At 35.8% G+C, this 24,625-nt stretch overlaps 1 pseudogene; it reads right to left on the reverse strand.

Annotated features, from left to right (window-relative positions):
* Positions 1–16,803: 16,803 nt before the first annotated feature.
* LOC125314586 lies at positions 16,804–17,788 on the reverse strand (annotated as a pseudogene).
* Positions 17,789–24,625: the final 6,837 nt, after the last annotated feature.

A 24,625-nucleotide genomic window follows, 5' to 3' on the forward strand; every position in this document is an offset into this window, starting at 1 on the left:
GTCCCTCGCTGGCCAATGGGTGAGGGTTGTGTCATAATTATCATACGACGTTAATAGGATCATATGATTGTCCCATAATAGTCATACACTGCGTCGTTTTATTGTATGATGCATAGCTCCCACCGTTGCACATTTGTTCCTGAAAACACTACCATCAATTGAGTAATACAACGGATGTGCGCAATTTGTCATAGTCTTCAGTCAAAATTCAGACAATTAGTAGTTATAATAAGGAATGTTTCATACTGAAAAGGTCATAAACATTTCTATCCACCTCCAGATTGCATGGCGATGGTGGCAAAGGAAAGGAGTTTCTTTCTTCTTCTTCTTTTTTTTTTTTTTGTGGAGAAAATTACACCAAACCATTTCAGTTTTTGTGGGTAATACATATTTGCTATCGAATTTTCAATGGTACACTATATTCGTAGTCATCCCTCTGTTATTTTCTCTGTTAGCGTATGTACTGCATTCTATCTTTAAAGAGTGAAAATTCTTTTTCATCTCAATTTTTTCTCGCTGACTTTGATTGTGTTTGCTTCTTTTCTGTTTTGAGAGGGGTAGATTTTGAAAAATGCTTAGTTTACCTCCGTGAATCTTGCTATTCAGCCTCACGAGTCTTAACCTATTGTGGCAATGCTTTTCAAAGGGTTCGTAGGATGAAATTGGGCTTGAAGTTCACCATCTGATTTATTGCCCAGTTTCGAAGGACCAATAAGGAAGTAGACGATGTTGCCATGTGGGTGAACTCGTGCATTTTTCCCCTTTTATTGTGCTACAGGGCTTAGTGATAGAACGACGACGGAGAAGCTCCATGAGGCATTCTCACAATTTTGCCGAGTTGTTCATGGTAATCACACGTACCGGTTCAAATGACATTGTACATCATAAAGCTCACGTGACGCTCGGGCGTGCACACATATACTTAACTATTGGAATTACTTCACCTAGATCCGGTCGAGGCCAGGCGACGTTAGCCTCTCTCTCGCGGGGTTGCCGCTTGAAGATCTCCAGAAAATTCTATTGTCGATTCCGGCTCGCCACCGCGCCCAAGGCAACCTGGCCATTGCCGGACTGCAGCGAACCGAGAGGGCCCCCCCGTTCGGCTCTCTTCTTTTGGCTGAGAAAGTCCGGAGAGTCCAGACCTCGCTTGAAACTTTGCCGCCGGTGCCGTCTTCGTTTGTAGACTGATATCCAAGTCTTCTTCCTTGATTCAATCAGTAATTGTAGCTTCATCTCGCTCCACGATCAGGTAATTCTATTGCTCTTCTCGCCTTTGTTTGAGTGACATAGAAATCCGAGATGCATTCATGTCGTTCGATAAAAAGCCATTGAGAATCTGAGTTAATCTGAATCTTCTCTCAAATAACTTGCGGTATCACTGTTGTTCTAATGCTGATTTTAAGATCTAGCTTGGAAGTCACGTTGGATTTCAATGGTCAATGGCGATGGCCGGAGATGGTGACTGATCACAATGGTTTGGTTAAGAATTCAAGCTGTTGATGGCTAAGTTTGTCTATGTGCTGCTCGGAGTTTGGGTCTCTTGATCTCAAATCGTGGGCTTTTGAGAGTCCCGTGGTTCTTGAGTATAATCAAATTTGGGCTTGAGTCAGTCTTAAATGAGTCGGGGGCTTAATTAAGTTTGGGCTTGGCTTAGCTTAAGATTGGTTTGAGTTGAATTTGATTTTCGAAAGATAAGCTTATTTTCTAATTGAATATGAACGCCCAATTATGTCAGTTTTTAATAATAAAAAACAAGCTAAAAGTAAAAAATTCAAATACAGAAAATGGTTAGAAAATAGGTCTTGATTAGATAGTCAGGTCTTATTATTAGATTTAGCTTGGTGTCTTTTAGTTTATATTCATACAATTTAGAGATTTTTGTGAGTACCTTGGCTATAGTTTAGTTTTGGTTGATTGATATTTCAGAGCAGAATCGGAATTCGATTTAATTGTAGCTCTTTTGGGGTTGCTGCCCAGGGGCTTAGTAACAAGGTCATATCACTTTGCCGGACTCGGGTTACCTTGCCGCACTTTACCTTTTTACTCGTTGTTCATTACTTTTTTAATTCAATTGATTGTGATATGTGCATACTATTTTCCTATGTTATGATTTTCTTTCTTAACTAAATGGTTAGGTTGCCTTTTTAAATATCATAATGAACACCGATAAAACCACCGCATGGACACCTAGCGAGCATAACCTTAGGATTCATAAATATAAAGAGATTGCCTGAACACTTTTGTTGGCAAATAATCAAGTTTAGGTACCGAAACGACACTAGTTAGATAACTAGTATAATTAAGTCATGAATCCTAAATCTCTGGTAGCATAGGAAGTGAGATATACTTACATACCTCACATGGTTTATAGGTAACCACAATAGGAAAATATTGACTCCTCATACAAAATTCACATAGAGTTAATCGAGCTTAAACATAAATCAAGATAAGAGTTTGGGAGAACTCACATTGATTGAGAACCAATAATCCGCTTTTGGCATTACCTCCTGTCATTCCCCCGACACCTCCTTGTCGGGTGGATCGTGACAACCCTTGCTAGCAACGTCGAAGAAGAAGAAGAAGAAGAAGAAGAAGAAGAAGAAGAGGAATAATAATAAAATTCATTTGTATATTAAAATTAAAAAAATATTTAAGTTAGCGCCCGCCGTGCCATATAGGATGACCAACGTTCACATCAGCAATTTCTAAACGAAATTGGCTGGATGAAGTCAATTGACAAAGCGTGAAATCTTTCTCTCGTCGTCTTGGCTTCCTAGATCTCATGTTCCTTAGCTGTTTTACTCTCCTCACTTGCTTCCTTCGTCGCTATCGCCGCCGCTTGCCGTGGGAAGTCACAAGTGATGAGCTCCATTAGCGGCGATTTTACTTCTCTTCATTGTTGGACAAGTGATGTTGCTGCTCTTCATTGCTGAACAATTGACGTTTGCTACTCTTTTTTTATCGACATTGCTCTTCGTTCGTTGTCTTTTTTAAGGTATTGCTTAGGCTCTATTGCTTTGTTCTTGAAGAAGTGACTGAGATCTAAACTTGCTATGTCACATGTGTGATGATTTGGATATGGACAATTGCTTTATATTTACATCTAAGCTCCTTGATCAAATTGCACATCAATCGTTTGATAATATGTCTAAACTAAGTCGGTGTAGTTTGTTCTTGTCATTTAACCTAAGAACATGTTAGCATGTTGAACTAAGTTAGTGTAGTTTTGGTTTGTTTTTCCTTAAGAAATGTGGGTTTATAAACGTCGAGCATTTTTATCTTCTACTGAACTTTTTTCTCTCTCTCAATTGGGATAATTGAGCTTTGAGTCTCTATAAATTCAAGCATTCAAATTCTATCGTCGTTTGTTTCCCAAAATTCTTCTTTCATGATTTGGCAACGAAAAGAAGCGGGACTTTAGTTGTGCACTACAAGGTGAGATGCATTGAGCCGCTGTTTGATTTGTGAGTTGAATATTTCACTATTCTTCCTTCGGTGCTTCAAAACATGCTTCTAGCTGCTAAAAAGCGATGATAACCGATGAATGTGTGTTGAGTTAAGTCAGAAGTGATTATGGAAAATACAATTGTTATGGGTTCGGTGAGAATACTTTGATTACATTGAACATCATCGAAATTTTTGTATGTGGCGGCAATATAATGAACTTCTTTTGTACAAAATTTTTCTATCAAATACATATTTCATGCTTTGTTATGACTTTGTTATGGAAGAAACATATGTCTGAATGTTATTTAAGGAACTTTGTTTTGCTAGTTCATATGTGTTTGATCTTTGTTTTGAATTTCTAATTATATTCTGTTATAGTTGTGCAACTGTGAAGTTGATGTATCAAGATAATATGTCAATGGAGTGGAGGGATGTGAGGAAATGACTTTGATCACATAGTTGGAATTGTCGGGCAATGAAGGTGAAGAAGAGCCATCCACAACCGTGAGTGCGACAAGCAAGATACTTGGTTCTCATCCCCTCATGATATAATCATTATTCGAGAATCATAGATGAGAAGACTAGAGAAACATGTAATGTAAAATCCATTCATTGTGGGGCAAGAAGTTTTCTTATAGTGTACATAACAGGAAAATATCTTTCCAGCACGTAATGTAGACATAGCTAGCAAGGTATGGGAGATACTAGTAATGGTAGTGTCTTATCGATATGGACGATTAATCAAGATCATTGTAGGCAAAAAGCTTACTCAGTTCATCGTAGTTGATGAACAATCATTTTCCTTGATTGATGTGTTGGATTTTGTGAGTATGTCACTTGGTTACAACCTCTCTCCAAACATCACGATTTACAATGGCTAGAGATTACATGAAGTTGTATCTAGTGAAATGATTTAGTTGAATACTTAATTTGGTTACTTTCATTCTTGGATCGCACTTAAGATTGACACATAGAGTTCAATTCAAAACCTGAATTATTTGTGTCTCGCTACACATTTTATTGATGAAAATTGAAAGTTGTATACAATGATCATCACTTTTGTGGTAATTCATAGTCATAGGGGTGAGGAGATTGGGAAAATGGTGGAGAAATGTTTCTACGAGTTGGAAATAAAAAAACACGTGTCTACATTCACCATAGATAATGCTAGTTCAAATGATGTTGCAATTGGTTTTTTGAAGGAAAAACTTTCAAGAGAAGGGTAATTAATCTTAGGTGGCAATAGTTTACATGAGGTGCACCGTTCTTAAACTTGATTGTGAGAGATGACTCGTCTACGGTATGTGCATCTATTGCATGGATCCAAAATGTGGTTAAATATGTGAGGAGTTCTCCCATGAGAGCCAAAAACATTTCAATTTTGCATTGTGAGTGAAATGATCACTTGCAAGGGTTCTATTTATCTTGACGTCGGTACTAGATGAAACTCTACTTACCTCATATTAGTTACCTCCATAAAGTTCAGAAATTTTTTTGAAAGGATGGAAGAAGATGATTTATCTTAGGTAGGTGAGCTTAATCATTATCTTCCTAAAGATGATGATTGAGAAATGCCATTATTCTTTTCGAATTTCTAAAATAGTACTATGATGCTACCAAATGGATGTTAGGGAGCTCATTTGTTATTTCAAATGATTATTTCAAGGGGATAACTCTTTTGTAAATATTTGAAAGATGCGGCGAATGCTTTGGACGCTAAGGTTAAAGCTATGGGTACGAAAATGAAAGAAATTTGAAAAATATTATGAGAATTTCTATAAAGTGAATATGATGGTGTTGATTAAGGTTGCGTTGGATCTTGCAAAAAAAGTTGCATTATGTGAGTTTATATTATAGAAATTTATGATGCTGAATCAAAAACTAATGAGATGCTTGGTAAGGTGAAAAACACATTGGAGTGTTTGTATGAATTTTATCAGCAATCTTCTCTTGCTTCAAGTAATCAAAATTTTGGTGTCCAAAGTCGAAGTGTTAATAGTAGTGGTTCCAATGCTAATGATAATGAAGGAAACAACAATTATGGCATCCAAGCTTGGCGGAAAACCTATATGCTCTCCATGAAAAAAGTGTACGATGAAATAAATCTGAGCTTGATCAGTATCTTGAAGATGAAGATGTTCTTGATCTTGACCTTTTTATGTAGTGAAAGACCACTGGCTCAAAGTATAAAATCCTATCTTTAATGGTTTAGGATGTTTTGTCTATTCTCGTAACTACTGTTACTTCAAAGTCAACTTTTAGTACATTGAGTTGTGTGCTTGATGGCTTTTGAAGGTGAAAGCTTTGATTTGTACTCAAAATTGGTTAAGAGCCATTCATATGCTAATTATTGTTGAAGAGAACATCAAGAATGCATAGAAGTTTTAGTTGAGTAAGTTGATGTTTATATCTTTATATATTGTAGTTTATTTGTATATCTAAGGAGTGAAAGTTTTATCAATCTTTTCTTTTTATTAATTATGGATTGTCTTAATGAGGAAATTATCATCGGTAAATAGCGTTTATGAGTGGAAGTAGAATGAATATATATGGTAAAGTTTTACAATAATTATTTTAATTAATTAGTAGTAATTTTAATTTAAAACTATTATTAATTGATTTTAGGTGGTTAGAATTTAGAGCAATCTTTCATGAATGAGAGCACCGAAGTTCTATAATTCGGGTTTTATGTTACATGTTTTGAACTTTCTAGTATTTATTATATTATACATGTTCATCTGAATTGTTTCTATTGACAACTTAGAAACTTTCATTTTTACTATTACAGTTCGGTTTTATTTTGCTTAACTAAAAATGAAATGAAAAAAAGGAAACGGGCTAATTCCCGATTATACTTTGGAATCTATAACTAGTAACCTGTGACGGGGTAGGTTTCAAGTTCCAAGGTATATGTGGTAAGTTCAAGATTCTAAAAAATGAGGAATCTATTCCGAGGTCCACCTAAACCCGGACGGAATATGAAATTGCTCACCTCTAATTAAAATTATCAAAAAGGTCTTAAATCTATTGCATTTTTGCAAATTCAGGCATAAACTTTTAAGTGTGCCAATTTAGTCCTAAACTTTTTTTAATTGTGGTGCGATGTCCACAGGCTTATGTCTTGGAGCAAATCTTTCTATTTTGAATCTTGTCACGATGTAGGTCGTTGACATGAATGAACATACATGCAATAGTTTTCAAACTAAAACACACAAAGATAGAAGTGAGAAATGGGTCCGCATAAGATTTCCACTTGTTGAAGGAGTCGCAGAAATTGTGCATGCAATTTTACTTCATTGATAGTGATGATCAACAACTATCATATACGTAGACGATAGGATAAGTGATGAGGAAAATGATAACGATGATGATGGGGTAGTCATGGCGAGGTGTTTGAAGTAGAGAAAGTTCCAACAAATAGTAACGATGATATTATGGAGATCCTAAAGAGAAGAGGGACAGAGCATTGCACTTCAAGGTTTCATGGAAATGTTATGGTTGTGATGAGGATGCTTGAGAGCGAATTAAAGCTTATGCAATTATTGTCAAATACTGAAAGAATTCATGGTTGAAGGTCACAAGTAAAAGATTTTGCCTTTTGCTAGGAGATGTACATGGGATTTGTGGTGGACCGCCTAGTTGAGTCCTAAACCTTTTCTAGTTGTGGTGAGATATCCATGGACCTATATCTTGGAGCAAATCTTTCTAGTTTGAATCTTGTCATGAGGTGGGCTATTGACATAAACGAATAGGCAAACAATAATTTGAAACTAAACCACCTGGAGATATAGGTGAGGAATGAGTTTGCAGGTGATTTTCTCTTGCTGTGGAAAGAGTAGTAGAAATTGTGGATATAATTTCACTTCATTAAAAGTGATGGTCAGCAACTACCTTATGCTGATTTATTTAGGGCAGACTAAGGAAGAAGCAACGAGGAGGAAAACAATAACAACGATGATAGTGGTAGTCATGGTGATGTGTTTGAAGTAGAGAAAGTTTTAACAATTTGTTATGGAGATCCTAAAGAGAAATGATATAGAGCATTGTAATTCAACGTTTCATGGTCCAGATGAGCATTGGTAAATTAAGGATGCTTCGAAATCTACTCCTATCAAAATAGAAAAGAAACAAACACAATCAAAGTTTGCAAAAAAAAAAAATAATAAAGATGAAAAAGAATTTTTACCCCTTATAAATAGAATGCATTACATGTGCTGATGGAGAAAATAATGGAGGGATGACTATGAATTTGGTGTACCAATCAAAAAGCTCGATGGCAAATATGTATTACCCATAAAGATTAAAAAGGTTTTGTATATTTTTTTCGAAAAAGAAGAAGAAGGAAGAAACTCCTTTCCTTTACCTCCATCTCCATGCAATTTGGAGGTGGATACTGCATAGAGATGTTTAATACGCATGAAACCCTATCGACACCTTAAATTACAATGTTGTGTATCCTTTCTCTTAGGATCTCCATAACAAATTGCTAAAACTTTCTCTACTTCAAATACCTTACCATGAGTACCCCATCGTCATCGTCATTATTTTCCTCATCGTTGCTTCTTCCTTAGTCCATGTTAAATAAATCAGCTAAAGGTAGTTGCTAACTAATCACTTTCAATGATGTGAAATTACATGCATAATTTCTGCCACTCTTTCCACAACAAGTGAAAATCTTATGCAAACTCATTCCTCACCTTTGTCTTCGGGTGGTTTAGTTTCAAATTATTGTTTGCATGTTCGTTCGTGTCAATAGCCCACCTTATTACAAGATTCAAACCACAAAGATTTGCTCCGAGTCATAAGCCCATGGATATCTCACCACAATCATAAAAGTTTTAGGACTCAACTGGGTGGTCCATCATAAATGACGTCTACATCCCCTAGCAAAAGGCAAAATCTTTTATTTGTGACCTTCAACTATGAATTCTTTTAGTCTTTGACAACAATTGCATAAGCCATCAATTGGCTCCCAAGTTTCCTCATCACAATCATTACATTTCCATGAAACCTTGATGTACAATGCTCCGTACCCTTTCTCTTTAGGATTTCTATACTATCATCATTCTTGTTTGCTGGAACTTTCTCTACTTCAAACACCTCGCCATGACTACCCCATCATCATCGTTATTGTTTTCCTCATTGCTCATTTCATTGTCTATGCTACATAAATCATTTTATGGTAGTTGCTGATCATCACTATCCATGAGGTAAAATTACATGCACAATTTCTGTGACTCCTTCAACGGCAAAAGGAAATCTTATGCAAACTCTTTCCTCACCTCTATATTTGTGTGGTTTAGTTTGAAACTATTGCGTGTATGTTCATTCATGTCAACAATCTTCATCGTGACAAGATTCAAAATAGAAAGATTTACTCTAAGACATAAGCCTATGGACATCTCACCATAATTAGAAAAGGTTTAGGACAAAATTGGCACACTTAAAAGTTTACACCTGAATTTGCAAAAATGCAATAAGTTTAAGACATTTTTGATAATTTTAACTAGAGGTGAGTTATTCCGGGTTTCATCCAGGTTTATGTGGACCTCGAAATAGGTTCCTCATTTTTTAGAACTTGAAACCTACCATGCATACATTGGAACTTGGAACCTACCCATTACGGGTTACGGGTTCTAGGGTTAATTCCGGGGTCTACTCGGGAATCAACCATTTTCTCTTTTTTTTCATTTTATTTTTAGTTAAGTAAAATGAAAGTGAACTATAATAGTAAAAATGAAAGTTTCCCGTTGTCATGAGGAACAATTTAGATAAACACGTATAATAAAATAAACACTAAAAAGTTCAAAACACGTGACATAAAACCTGAATAATAGAATTTCAGCGCTCTCATCCATGAAAAATTGCTCTAAATTCTAACCACTTGAATCAACTAACAATAGTTTTAAATTAAAATTACTACTAAATAATCTAAAATAATTATTAGAAAGCCTTACCATATATATTCATTCTATTTCCACTCATAAATTCTATTTACCGATGATAATTTTCTTATTAAGACAATCTATATCTAATAAAAAGAAAAGATTCATAAAAATGTTCACTCATTAAATATACAAATGAATTACAATTTATAAAGATATAAACATTACTTACTCAATCAAAACTTTTCTGTAGCTCTCAAGACAACATTAATTAGCATCCGAACCACTCTTAACCAATCTTGAGTATAAATCAAAGCTTCCACCTTCGAAAGACACTACAAATGTTAGGATTTGTATACGGCACTTATTTTGGTGCCAATATTTTTTTTTGATCACTTAAATGTCAATTGTTTTGAAAGACAATTATTTAAGTGCCAACTCCACCGAGGTCATCGGAATTGGCACTAAAGTGATCATTTTTTCACCGATTTGGCACTAAAGTAATCATTTTTTGGATCACTTAAATGTCAATTTTTTTAAAAAATGATTATTTAATTGCCAACTCTGGTAAGGTCACCGGAATTTCTCATCGTTGGCACTAAAATGATCATTTTTTCTTTGATTTGGCACTTAAGTGATCTAAAAAAAATATATTGGCACCAAAGTGAGCGTCATACGTAAATATTGGCACTTGGGGTGTCCTTATGCCGATTTTATACTTTGAGCTAGTAGTCTTCCACTACATAAAAAAGGTCAAGATCAAGAACATCTTCATCGTCATCTTCAAGATACCGATCAAGCTCAAATTTATTGTCATCTTACACTTTTTTCTTGGAGAGCATAAACATTTTCCGCTAAGTTTGGATGCCATATTTGTTGTTTCCTTCATTATCATCAGCATTGGAACCACTACTACTAACACTTACACTTTAAACACCAAAATTTTGATTACTTGAAGCAAGAGAAGATTGCTAATAAAGTTCATACAAATGCTCCAATGCGTACTTCTCCTTATCATGCATCTCATTAATTTTCGATTTAACGTCATAAATTTTTTCATAATAGAAACTCACATAATGCAATTTTTTTTTGCAAGATCTAGTGCAATCACAATCAACACCATCATATTCACTTTATCTAAATTCTCATAATATTTTGAAAATTTTCTTTCATTTTCCTACCCATAGCTTTAAGCTTAGCATCCGAAGCATTCGCCGTATCTTTCAAATATTTACAAAAGAGTTATTCTCTCGAAATAGTCATCTGAAGTAACAAATGAACTCCTTGACATCCATTTGGTGATATAATCTACTATTTTAGAAATTCAAAAAGAATAATGACATTTCCCAATCATCTTTAGCAAGATCATGGTTAAGCTCACTTGCCTAAGATAAATCATCTTCTTCCATCCTTTCACAAACTTTTCTGAACTTTATGGAGGTGTCTAATACAAGTTAAGTAGAGTTTCATCTAGTGGCAACATCAAGACAAATCGAACCCTTGCAAGTGATCATTTCACTCACAATGTAAGATTGAAATGTTTTGGCTCTCATGGGAGAACTTCTCACATATTTAACCATATTTTAGATACGTGCAATAGATGCACCTACCATAGTTGAAGCATCTCTCACAATCAAGTTTAATACATGAGCGGTGCCTCTCATGTAAAACATTACTACTTAAGGTTAATTACCCTTCTCTTGAAAGTTTTTCCTTCAAATAACTAATTGGAATATCATTTGATCTAGCATTATCTATGATGTATGTAGACACATTTTTTTTTCTATTCCCCACTTGTAGACGCATTTTTCCACCATTTTTCCAATCTTCCCATTTTTGTGACTATGTATCACCACAAAATTGATGATCCTTTTATGCAACTTTCAATTTTCATCAATAAAATGTGCAGTAAGACACAAATAATTTAGTTTTAAAATTGAACTCCATGTATCAATCTTGAGTGTGATCCTAGAATTAAACTAACCAAAGGAAGTCTTCAACTAAGTTCTTTCGCTAAGATATAACTCCATACAATTTCTAGCCACTGTAAATCGTGATGTTGGGAGAGAAGTTGTAAGTCGGTGACATATTCACAAAATCCAACATCTCAACCAAGGAAAAAGGTTGTTCATCAACTATGATGAATTGAGCAAGCTTTTGCCTACAACGATCTTGATTAAACGTCCATGTCGATAAGACACTACCAGTACTAGTATCTCTCCTACCTTGCTAGTCATGTCTACATTACGTGGTGGAAAGACATTTTCCTCTTATGTACATTGCGAGGAAACATCTTGCCCCACAATGAATGCACTTTACCTTACATGTTTTTTCAGTCTTCTCATCTATGATTCTCGAATAGTGATTTCAACATTTGGACATATATTTCTTATCACGCGGAAGATGAGAGCCAAGTACCTTATTTGTCGCACTTGCGATCGTGGATGGCTCTTCTTCACCTTCATCGTTCGACAATTTCAATTATGTGATCGGAGTCATCTCCTCACAGCCCTCCACCTCCGTTGACTTGTTATCTTGATACATCAACTTCATAGATACACAATTATAACAATATAATTAGAAATTCAAAACAAAGATCAAACACATATGAAATAGCAAAACAAAGTTCCTTACATAAACATTCAAACATGTGTTTCTTCCATTACAAAGTCAGAACAAAGCATGAAATATGTATTCGATAGAAAATTTTTGTACAAAAGTTCATTATATTGCCACTACATACTAAAAATTTCAATAATGTTCGTTGTAATCAAGGTTTCTCACCAAACACATCACGATTGTATTTTGCATATACACTTTTGACTTAACTAAACACACATTTATCATTGCTTTTTAGCAGTTAGAATCACATTTCAAAGTATAGAAGGAAGAATAGTGAAATATTCAACTCACAAATCAAATAGCAGCTCGGTGCATCTCACTTTGTCTTGCACTACCTGAGTCATGCTTCTTTTCGTTGCCAAATCACGAAAGAAGAATTTTGGGAAGCAAGCAAACACTTGAATTTGCAGAAACTCGAAGCTCAATTATCCCACTGGTAAGAATAAGAATAATTTTGTTAATTAGTACTTATTACTTAACATTTTTAATTTGACAACACCACCCCTTGTGAAGTTACTTACATAATTTGATCTAATTTCACATATCTAGCCCGGGTTCATCCGGTTACCTCAAGAACCGTGGACCAAACTGGTGGTATCGGTTCTCAATTTTATGAACTATAGACTGGATCGAATGTCCTAATTGAGGGGAAAAAAGAGTTCGAGTAGAAGACAAAAATGCTTGATATTTGTAAACCGACATTTGCTTAAGGAAAAGTATACCAAAACTACACTAACTTAGTCCAGCTATGCTAACATATTCTCGGGTTAAGCAATGGTAAGAACAAACTGCACAAATTTAGTTTAGACATATTATCAAACGGTTGATGTGTAATTCGATCAAGGAACTCAAATGTAATTGTAAAGCAGCCATTCGTATCCAAATCATCACATAGGTAACGTAGTAAGTTCATATTTCGGTCACTTCTTCGAGTGCAAAGCAATAGAGCCTAGGTAGTACCTCAAAAATGACGACGAACAAAGAGCAATGTTGAGAAAGAAAGAGTAGCAACTCACTTGTCCAAAATGAAGAGAAGTAAAATTGTTGCTAATGGAGCTTATCACTTGTGCCTTCCCACCGTAGGCGGTGGTGATAGCAACGAAGGAAGAAAGTGAGGAGAGTAAGGCAGCTAAAGACTATGAGATCTAGAAAGCCAAGTTGATGAGATGAAGAAAGTGAAACTAAGTGATGAGGTAATAATAAAAAGCTAAGGAGTCTGAAATTAGGGTTTGTACATTCTCGGTTAGATTGTCGTTCCGTTTCTTGATTTCAGTTTTCGTTCCTCTAAGAATCGGGAACCGGCGAATCTAGAAAATGTCGAATTAGGAACCGAACCAAGTCTAACCAAAACCTGGAACTTGCTTGGAAACTACTAGTCGGTTCCCGAGTTCTACCATGGACATATGCTCATCCCTAATTTTGATTCTCTAAAATAGTTGAAATTGCTTATTCCTTGAAGGGCGGTCAACCACAAGTCACATATACATCCCCGACAAAGGCAAAATATTTGATTTGTGACTTTCAACTATGAATTCATTTAGACTTTGAAAAATTGCATAAGCTATTAATTGGCTCTTAAGTGTTACAAGCCATGGTTTTTCATAGGACCTTTAGGTGATAGACGGATAGACATAGCTTAAGTTGGTACTTTAACTTACAAGCACGATGTCCATGAACAAGTTGCTCGAATTCATCAAACTTTTCCAAGATCAATTCTTTAGATCCAACATGAGTACAGAGAGCTCTAAAGAATTCTATGCCAGGAGAACAAAGTCATTCCTTCAGAGATTTGGCCATACGCAGCCAATCTTTCATGGGATAGACCAAGAACACATCCGAGCACTTTTGAAGCCCTTGAAGAATTCTGAAGAAACCAACTAGATTTCTCAATGGAAATGGATTCTCAAAACCCTCAAGACCCATGGGGTGGTCCACTATCACAAGACCCCTATGATTTTTCCCAGCCAATTATGCCGAGCCAAGATATTCCGTCCAGCTCAAGAGATGCTCCGTCTAGTGGCATTCCCGATGATCCATAACTTGACAAGAAAATATTTGAGTTTGAAGAAGAACAATAATGGAGAGCCTTCAAGCGTCAGAAAGATGGCCCAAATAGCTTAGATAGCAACGATGCAAATTATTATCCTTCATAATGAATTGTCAACGTCGCTTGATCAACTTGATTGTCATATGTGTCTTTTATTTCAATAATTGACTGCTTGCGGTCAAAAGTTGTTAAGAGTTGTTAAGTCATGTCTAAAGTTGGTCAAAGTTGGTATACATATCTCAATTATTTGAGCATCCGATGCTAGCGATAAGTTGTCGTCTCTATGTAAAATTACCTATAAAGGTCCCCTTGTGTAATATGTTGGGTAGAGCTTGCAAAGTTCAATGCTTACCTTCAAAAATATTAATGTGATTTCCAAAACCATGAGCCACTAAATTCTCTTCTCTTCTCTTCAAATAGTGTTTGTTAGATCTAGAATTCTCTTGTTAATTTAGCAGTACGATTTGGTTCAATATGCTCTCCACTTGCTACTTCAATGCATTCTTCCTACACTCACACATTGCACCGACCGGTCTAGAGGTCATAAAATTCACCTAGAATCCCCTTTTCGGAATGCATTTGTGGAACCCGTGGATCAGAAATTTCTGATGTTCTTAGGGTTGAGCTTCAAGAATGAATCCAAGAAGCTAATAGGCGGATCTCACGGAATCACCCACAAGGGGTTTGATTGGGATTAGCATACTTGCTTCTTGGTTCGGGCTTGTCTTCGCTTCCTTAATGGTATCAAAGCCTCATATTGGCTGACTAGAACCAAGAGACACACAGATTTAACTTTAAATAGTTTAAAATTATGAAAAAATAATAACGGCAATTTTTATATGTTCACGTTGAGAGTAACTTGCGTGCCATGACATGGAAAAAAATAAAAGGCACATATTAGCCAATTTATAAGATACAAAAGTCAAAATATAATTACTTGCGTGCATGATATGAAAAGATCATAATAATGAATACAATCACATGAATCATGAAGATGGAAATAAGTTCTCCTTAATATAACAAACTTCCTTAAATATTAATTTAACCCATAAATCATAATCAATTGAATATCCATACTTACAAGCATCCTTAACTATTTACTAAACTCATTGCTATTTGATCACGTAAACATTCCATGTCGGAAGATGAATTATCATTTGAAGCACTAGTCCCCTCATTTGCATCATTAAGGTTAAATGAATATCCATAATCGAGATCCAAATTAGCTCTTGTAAAATGTCTATCATTGATGGCGTATCTCCATATATAATTGTGCAAAGTCATTGTCGCTATCACAATTGTCACTTGTTTTTCAAACGGATAACTTGGCATTTGCTATAGAATCTTCCACTTCTTTTTCAACACACGAAAGGCTCTTTCAATTTCTGATTGTAGCGAGGAATGAGCATGATTGAATACCTCCCGATAACCTGTAGGTCTGGGACCTTGTCGAAATTCTAGCAAATGATATCTAGTTTCTTTGTATGGCCCCAAATAACCTGTTCGATTTGGATATCCGGCATCTACTAAATAATATTTACGTATACAAATATAATGTCAATTCAATCAACATAGACACATGTATACGTATTACTCTACAAAAATCAATAATTCACGAACCTGGAGGAGGATGAGGAAATTGTAAATCATGTCTCCTAATGTCTTCATAGAAGATACAAGTGTCATGAGCTTGTCCTTCCCAACTAGCCCAAACATAAATAAATTCCATGTTAAAATTACACACTGCCAATACATTTTGAATCGGTGTTCCTTTTCGACTAATAAAATAAATCTGATCGTACGTACGTACCATTGCTGGAATATGTGTGCCATCAATAGCCCCAATATAATCCCGACACGAAAATGAAAATATTATTGTATAATCAAAATATATATTTAGTACTACATTCATATTGTATAAGCGGAACATACTTTAAAATAAGGATAAAATCTTTGATTATTCCCGATCTTCTTTGAAACTTCCCTAAATTGCTGATCAGATGGTTGGATCAAATCTTTTGCCATTGCACATACTTTGTCTAGTACTAAGCTTAAATACCTACTTATGGTTTCCCCGGAGAGTTGAAAGCGCTCTTGTACTAATCTATTGCCCACCCCATAAGTCCTAAAACGAGAAGAAATATTGCAAGCATTTTTATTACATCAATATTCCTACTTTCTTGAAGACCGTAGCTTGTCACTAAATTATGCATTAAACTATTGAATACATTTCTATCCATTTTGAACATTTGATAGCACCTTATCGGATTAGCATCTTCGCCCATCAATTGTTTCAACCATTCATTTCTTGTATATGAAGATGTCATAGAGGGTTCTTTGTAACTGTATATTGCCCGATAAGCCACTACGGCTTGAGCGACTCTCACTATTTACCTATATTCTTCTTCCTCTTCGTCGTGATTTCCCCCTTCGGGAGAATCATCCATAACTGGCTAAAGTAACAAAGATAGAGTTACAGTTAGAAGATAGATGAATAATCTAAATCATCCATAAATAAAAATCATCCATCACGTATATATATATATATATATATATATATATATACAAACCCCCCAAAAAAATAAATATATATATATATATAATGTGTATATATATATGCAAACTCCACCCAATCAAAAGAATACCAAATGAAAATAAGTCTCACATTAGAACATAAATAGGAATAGAGTTCATACATAGTGCGAATAGAGTACGAATAGAGTGCAAATCATACCAACTGCATATACGTCTCACATTACAACAACATATCATACGAAAGAGCTCAAACAAGTAGCTAACATCCTAGTGACGACTATCGTGCTCTTCCAACTTAAACTTGAGCCACTTGAGTTTTTCTTCATCTCCATCCAAGTTCATGAAGATCTGTCGGTAATCTTTCTTTTCAGCAAAGTGGGAGAGTGCAAAAAAGTATAACTTTCGGTCTTGCTTAATCTCGGGTATGACTCTTAATGTTTGCATAATTTTCTTGTAAGGATCAAACTCCCTTGGAAGAGATGATACACTGCTCCTACTTTCAACAGCTAAAATAAGTTTGTCAATCTGCGATGCTAACGGAGAAGGTCCGTCCAACTTTTTTCCTTTCTTTCCTTGAGCTTGCCTCTGCGTGCCGCTCTTTTGTGGCTCTTACTTGGACTTGGGTGAACAACATCTTTAACTGCATTACCCTCTAAATTATCATTAGTAGATCCTACACCATCACCCATATCATCTTGTAGGGCCTCAATATCATCATTATTGATTAAACCTTGTGCAAGGTTCCATGTGACACTTCCAATTACAACTGTATCCCCGAACATTCTATCCAATAAAACTTCATGATCTAGATGTATGCCTTTCGTTCGAAAAGCCTTAAACTTAGGATCCTCCTGTTATAATGGAACATTTTTGTGAGTTGTATCATAAAAAGATGAATTTATAAACAAGTAACAACAAAAGAGATAAACACCTTAATTGTCCTCTTCCACCATTCATCATTTGCATCGATGGTCTTCTTCCTTGCATCCCATCCCAGTCTTGTTTCATGTAGAAGCAACTTTCCTCCATCTTTTGTATTCTCCCTTAAGATTATCCCACTTATTCTTCATTTGATTTTTGTCATATTTTTTGCCCCTTAGTTCCTCAAACTTGTTAATTATGAATGTCCATCCATCCCTTTCGTTATTTCCAAGATGATTGCCTATTTCAATTTGTTTAATGCACAATTTACAAAACGTTTCTACATCTTCTGGCCCCAATATGCCTTTTCCTTTGATGAACTTGCCACCATCTTCTAGTAAAATGAAGACAAACATTTGAAAGATGCAAACAAATTACATTTCTAGTAGTGTGCTTTAAAAATGAACACAAAAATCAACACCGAAATGCATCGATTGAAATGTGCATTAGACATTGCAATATCCAAGATATACCGAGTGATTGTCTATGAAGTATTGTTCTGATCACCACCAACATGCACAAGAACTAAAAACAGCATGAGTCGGCCCTAGACTTAAGAGGGACAATAGGTCCGAAATTAATCTAGCATGAATTTGGTCTAAATAAACTTTAAAATATCCCAAAGGAAAAAGACACTCAATTACTTTTCCTTTTCATTCATCTAAATTTCTCACTTCTCAAATGCTACCATGTACAACAAGACTTTCAGTAACAAAATGAAACTAGTCCTTCCCCAAACAGAAAAAGACAGAATCCTATTGCCATGGAAGCACCTTCCAGCATGCATATCCTCTTAAAATAAGCTTACCATCAAATTCTCGTTAGTTGAAGACCATTGTCAAATTACCAAGCTAACAGATAACCCAATGAACTGATGTTATGAAAATAAGTTCGTTCAAGTTCAACAACGTGCTTGATAAATCTCACATAGATAAGGTTTCTGAAGCATTTCTAACAGCAAGACTGAAGCTGCAATCAGAGTAGCCTATGCAATATGAATAGTTATGATTGTGTTCATTGAAGAGTGGCAATCGCCTAAAGTTAGACCATCTCCAAAACCACAACTCCCAACACTTCCATCCTTAAAGAGCCGTCACCGACCTAAACCCTCCCATAGTTGAATCGAAATGGGTTGAACAACCAAACGAAAAAAAATGCGCAAAAAAGCTCATGCTCATTTCGACGGAACAAAAGCTTCTTTGACACAAAAAAATCAACCTTGGCGAAATCGGGCTAGTGCCTGAGGTTGTGCTACGACTCGGGCCGAATCTCGATGTAGGCCGACTTGTCAATGATTTCCTGCATCGTATTTTGTATGAACTCGTCGAAGGAGTTCAAGCTCGAGAGCAAGCTTTGGGATTCCAGAGAAAATCCAGGCAACAATGAAACTAATAAAGGCCTAAAAGTGAAATATTTCACTGATTGTGCCAGGAAATTAAAGGAATCTACTTCGAACGCTAAAGGGAAGCAATGGTGACATGAGAGAAGATGAACTCACTGTGCGATTATGTCGAAACAATGATCGCAAGGGCCAACTAGTAGATCGGGAGAAGGAATGGATGGAGACCGACCTTCACAGAGCCATCGTCGTCGAAGGTAATCACACAAAAGGAAAGAACCGAATATCCAGATCTAGGGTTTTTGCCTGTCTTCTTGCGATGGTCCTCCGGGGATCACACGAAGGAAAGAACGACAATCCTGCTTCATGGGTTTTTTTCCTATCTAAGGGCTAATTATGGAATTACAATTTAAGGAAATATAAAAAAGGGTACTGTACATTCTTGGCAGCATGAAGAGAATGCTAGAAAGCCTAAGGCAACCTTGAGGCTACCTTGGGCTTTCGGTCTTTTGGAAGCAACTTTTCACCAAGGCAAGTTTCAAAAATGTTTCCCAAACACCTAGGCTTTAGCCCAATGGGCTTTGGGTGTCCAAAGTCCCTTGGGAAAGCCACTCCCAAACACAGCCTTAGCTTCAAACTATTGCATGCATGTTCATTCATATCTACAGTTCACCTTGTGAAAAGTTTCAAACCAAAAAGGTTTGCTCCAAGACATAAGCTAGTGAACATCATACCACAACTAGAAAAGTTTTGAAATGTTTAGAACTAATTTGATGCACTTAAAATGTTTAAAACTAATTTGTAAAAGTGCAAATTTTTAGGACTTTTTGGTAATTTTTCTCTATAAAATTGTTGAAACCACTTATTCTTTGACATGGCGGTCAACCACAAATCACATCTATATACCTTGGCAAAGGGAAGTATATGATCTTTAAACGTCAACTACTAATTCCTTTTGTCTTTCACAAAAGTTACATAAGTCGTCAATTGGCTCCCAAGTGTACTCGTCACAATCATAACCTTTCCATGAAATCTTAAAGTACAATGCTCTCTCTCTATTGCTTTCTTTAGGATCTCCATGGCACATTGCTAGAACTTTCTCTACTATTCACCTCACTATGAGTACCTCCATCATTATTGTTACTATTTTCCTCAACATTGCTTATTCCGTCATCCACACTATATAAATCATAATTTGGTAGCCACTGAGCATCACTTTCATTGAGGTGAAATTACATGCACAATTTCTTTTACTCCTTCATAGTAAGAGAAAATCTTCCGCATACTCATTCCTCACCTGTGTTTCCAGGTAGTTTAATTTCAAACTATCGCATGCATGTTCGTTCATGTCAATAAGCCCACCCATGATAAGACGTAAACTATAAAGATTTGATGCAAGGCATAGGCCTATGGACTTCGCACCATAACTAGAAAAGGTTTTTGACTTAACTGGTATAATTAAAAGGTTTAAAACTGAATTTGCAAAAGTGTAATAGGTTTAGGACTTTTTTATAATTTTCCTTTTCTAAAATAGTTGAAATCGCTTATTCCTTAATAGGTCCACTATAAATTACATTTACATCCCTTTGCAAAGGCAAAATCTTTGATTTGTTACCTTCAACAATGAATTCCTTTAATCTTTCACAATAGTTGCATAAGGCGTCCATCGTTTGTGCTCATCATGACCATAGCCTTTCCATGAAATCTTAAACCACAATGGCTTGTCTCTTTTCTCTTTAGCATATCCATAACAAATTGCTAGAATTTCTCTACTTCAAACACCTCATTATCCTAACCCCATCGTCTTCGTTACCGTTTTCCTCCTCATGGCTTATTTCACCGTTCAAGCTAAATAAATCAGCTTATGGCAGTTGGTGACCATCACTTTCAATGAGATGAAATTGCATGCACAATTTCTGCCACTCCTTCAACAAGATGGCGAAAATTTTCCCGTAGACTCATTCCTCGCCTCTGTTTTCGGTTGGTTTGGTTTAAACTATTGTATGCATATTCGTTCATGTCAACAATACAACTCGTAACAAGATTCAAACCAAGAAGATTTGCTCTAAGACATAGCCCACGATTATTGCACCATAACCGAAAATGTTTTAGGATTGTATTGGCGTAGTTAAACATTTTAGGAATTAATTTGCAAAAGTGCAATAGGTTGATTAATTTTTTGGTAATTTTCTCTCTCTAAAACAAGTGAAATCGTTTATTCCTTAATAGGGTTGACCATAACTTTCAATGCATGCATAATTTCTGCCACTCCTTTCATAGAAAGAGGTAATCTTTTATAGACTCATTCATCACTATTGTCTCCAGATGGTTTAGTTTCAAACTATTGCACGCATGTTCATTTATGTCAATATCCCACCTCGTGACAAGAGTCAAAACCATAAAAATTTGCTCAAAGACCTAAGCCCGTGGAAATTACACCACAAATAGAAAAGGTTAAGGGCCCAATTAGAACAATTAAGATTTAGTATTGAATTTATAAAAGTGCAATAGGTTTTAGACTTTTTTTGGTAATTTTCCCTTTTCAAAACGATTAAAAATGCTTATTCCTTGATATGGCGGTCCAAAAAAAAAAAGTCACATCTACATCCACTAGCAAAGGGTAAAGCTTTGACTTGTGACCTTTAACTCTTTAACTATGAGTTCCTTGAATCTTTCCCATTAGTTGCATAAGTTGTCAATTGGCTCCCAAGTGTCTTCATCACAATCTTAACCTTTCTATAAAACCTTAAAGTACAATGATCTGTCTCCCTCTCTTTAGGATCTCCATAAAAAATTACTAGAACTTTCTCTACTTCAAACATTTCCCCTCTCACTACCCCCCATCATCATCGTTACTATTTTCCTCTTCATCGCTTATTCCATCATTTATGCTAAAGAAATCAACATACGGCAGCCGCTAACCATCACTTATAATGAGGCGAAATTGTACGCTCAAGTTTTGCCACTCATTCAATAGTAAGAGCAAATCTTCTACAAACTCATTTCTCTCCTCTATCTTTGGTTGATTTAGTTCAAATTATAGCATGCTTGTTCATTCATGTAAATAGCCCACCAAATGACAATATTCAAACCATAAATATTTGCTCCAAGACATAAGCCCACTAACATCGCACCTCAACTATAAAAGATTTAGAACTCAATTGGCATAATAAATAAAAATTTTGTAATTGAATTTACCAAAGTGCAATATATTTAGTACTTTTTTGGTAATTTTCCCTCTCTATAACTGTTGAAAACAGTTACTCCTTTACTGGGCGGTCCACTACGGATTACATCTACATCCGTTGGCACAGAAAAAATCTGTTGTTTATGACCTTCAACTATGAATTCCTTTAGTAGTTTCACAAGCCGTTAATTGTCTCCCATGTGTCAATAGCGCACATCATGACAAAATTTGTAGGTATCTTCTCCTTGTCCGATTTCCTTTCCTTCCTTCCGACTATTTTATCGATTCGCTTGCCTCTTATTAATAACAATTATTAGTTACCAGACTTGTGAATCGCTTTTAACTTGTATTTCATGCTTGGCTTGTAGGATCTGATGACGAGTCCTCTAAGATTGATGCTTGGGAAAGTATAAGAGAAAAGTTTGGTGTAGTTGGTGGTGGAGAGGAGGGTGAAGATGCTGAAATGGAGACCGATCAAGAGCTGCTATTGAGTAGGGGTGTCCCCGGGTAGGGTCTCATATAGGCCCGACCCGGACCGAAACCAAATAGTGCCAAGCTCGGCCCCGGCATGAGCCGACCCGATACTCGAATGATACACGTTCAAGATATTCGGGTCGAGTCTGTTCGGTTCCCTTTTATTTTTATTTTTTTAAATCAAGCTTCAAAATTCTTAGATTTCAAGAATTCAATATTTCTATCATATCCATTATATAATTCGGGATCAATGAAAAACGCTAGATTTCACAAAGGATAAAATCAAAGTTACTTGAAACTTAAATTTGAAAAAGCTTTAGATTGTATTTGTTTTTTCGATATTGCTTGAGCTATGGAGCTGTTGTCATACACCCTCTAAACTCTGTTAGCTTGAATCCAAATGCTATTAAAACTAAAAGACAAGAAATTGATCAACCTCAATGATAAATTGCAAAACCGTATATTACAGAATAAATTTCTGCATATCATGAGAAAGGTCATAATGTCCAACCCACAAATTAAAACAATTGATCTTTGTTAAACTAAGTTCAACCTGCCAAAAGGAAACGAAGAAGACAACTCACCAAATGTCATGCCTCCTCAGTGATCATTTCAACATGAATAGGTTATTACAACAACCTAAACACTTATCATTCATTGAACTCAAATTCCCTTTCTCTACATAAATCTAAAAACACAAGAATGTCTTGTTTCTTCTTGTTCCCATCCTGAGTTTGTTCTCACATGTCTTAACACACACAAGAGTATCTTGAATTACATATCACCAGATCTTCTTCTTTTTCTTCTTATCTGTTTTCCTTTTGTTGTTGAAGGGCATCTTAAATTTCCTGCACATCCTTCCTAGTAGAAAGAAACACTTCACTATCCTGCAGGATGCCAGTGGAGATCAAAATAATATTTCAGTACATTTTCGCCTTCATCTTGGTGATCTTGAAGAACTCTATACCCAATGCAATGGGATGGAGTGTTGGAAAAGCATTTAACACATTGTTTTGATCTTTAATAAGAACAATAGTAAATTCAAATTATGATGTGAGTAGTACTAATTCTGAAAATGGAAAAGATGCATTCGAACAAAAACTCAATTATGCTAAGTGAAAGACCATATTACCTCGGTTCAAATTGCTTCGACTTTCTTCAACACCCAAAGAACTCTGTGATATGAAATCAAAAGCACCGAATGACGTATCTAGTGAACGAAACCTGCCATCGCAAATGCTAACACAGTGAGATCAACAAACACAAGGTGTCTGATTGATCCAATTGAGACATGAGCACATGACATGGAGCCAAAACATGCAAAGAACCTTCAACATGGGGCAATAGCATCACAAAAAGAATCTCATCACAGCCTAGAACAAATCCAAGAAACTCATTTTAGCTAGCAATGCTCCTAACTCCCAAGTGCAGGACAATCTAGCCTAACAGCAGCCAACCCTCATTCGAATTGAATAAAGTAAAGTAAAAAGAGGAAAGACCAACGACATCATGATGGCTATGCTCCACTTAGAAACAAAGGTAAAAAGTTGGACAAGCAAAGGGTGCTTAGTTACTGCCCAAACTCAAAAATTTAGTTGGGATTATTTATGTATCTGAACAAACCAAGCAAGTTTTTGTGACCATTTGCAGGGGAGGAAGGGGAAACAAAGCCTCTTCAATTGGAAAATGCAAGCAACTACTAGTCCTAAGGATGAATGGGGAAGAAAATGAAAACTCACTAGAGAGAGAAAATCAAGAATGGAAGAGTTGGAGTGGCAGGAGGGCTTTAGTTCGCGCTTTTTATGGATATACAAATTTACTTCTTCTGCATCAGGATTCATAGCAAAAGATGGAAACTATTCGGTTGCTGCTTGTCAAAGGGTTCATTACGTGAAGAACTGAAAGACCGCAAATTGAAGAGGAATTCCCAGCATGTACATCTTAGCTAAAATAATTACTGCATTGGCATATCCAAAGTGACGGGTCACAAATGCTCAAGCCATTTAACGCAATTAATCAAACTTTAGAAGCTCGTCAAAAGTTTGCGATCTAATGGTTTTTTCACATTCCCACTAACAACTTCGAATCGACTTGCCTCATCAATTAGTTGCAGCATTCCAAGGACTTACACATTAGCTCACATTCTGTGTTATTTTGCATTTATAAGC

Source organism: Rhodamnia argentea, chromosome 1 (genome assembly GCF_020921035.1).
Source record: "Rhodamnia argentea isolate NSW1041297 chromosome 1, ASM2092103v1, whole genome shotgun sequence".
Classification (NCBI taxonomy): domain Eukaryota; kingdom Viridiplantae; phylum Streptophyta; class Magnoliopsida; order Myrtales; family Myrtaceae; genus Rhodamnia; species Rhodamnia argentea.